Below are 695 nucleotides of genomic sequence, written 5' to 3'. Positions count from 1 at the left end.
ATGCACTTGATTTCGTTCCATTTGCTCGAATTTCTTGGTAAGAAGGTCAAGCTTGGCATTGGTCTCGACATTTGCATTGGAAAAGTTTTCCTTGGGATATCGGCTATTTCTCCTTAGCATATTGCCCCTTGAACCATATTTGGACTCCGAGTCCACCATTTTCTTGATTAGAGTCGTGCCCTCTTCATCACCCAAATGATCGAACCCGCCTCCCGCGGAGGCATTCACCATTTCCTTGGTTCTTGGGAGTAAATTTTGGAAGAAAGTTTGTGTAACATACCACGCCGGTATCCCGTGGTGTGGGCAACTAGCAATCAAGTCTTGATATCTATCTCATGCTTCCCCTAGAGATTCCCCATCTTCTTGTTGGAATGTAGTTATCTTATTCCGGAGCATAGCGGTCTTTGATGATGGGTAATACTTGACTAGGAACGCCTTGGCTAAGGCATCCCATGTAGTAAATGTGTTTGGAGGGTGCACATTCAACCAACGATCCGCTTTGCCGTTAGAGAAAATGGGAACAACATCAATCTTAATGTTTCTTCGGATACTCCATTCTGCTTCACCATTGCAACTTTGTTCTTGAACTTCCTTAGATGGGCATGAGCATCTTCATAAATATGCCCACCGAAACTATCCTTCTCAATCAAGCCAACTTGAGCCGGATGCATTTCGAAGTTGTTTGGGGCCAATGT

At 44.3% G+C, this 695-nt stretch overlaps 1 non-coding gene across 1 annotated transcript; it reads left to right on the top strand.

The window, feature by feature from the left end:
* Positions 1–289: 289 nt before the first annotated feature.
* LOC141620262 (small nucleolar RNA R71) lies at positions 290–396 on the top strand. The gene has a single exon (XR_012531922.1). It is a non-coding gene; the product is annotated as a small nucleolar RNA R71 (small nucleolar RNA).
* Positions 397–695: the final 299 nt, after the last annotated feature.

This window comes from Silene latifolia, chromosome 1 (genome assembly GCF_048544455.1).
Source record: "Silene latifolia isolate original U9 population chromosome 1, ASM4854445v1, whole genome shotgun sequence".
Classification (NCBI taxonomy): domain Eukaryota; kingdom Viridiplantae; phylum Streptophyta; class Magnoliopsida; order Caryophyllales; family Caryophyllaceae; genus Silene; species Silene latifolia.
This window is presented reverse-complemented; position numbering and strand designations above follow the sequence as displayed.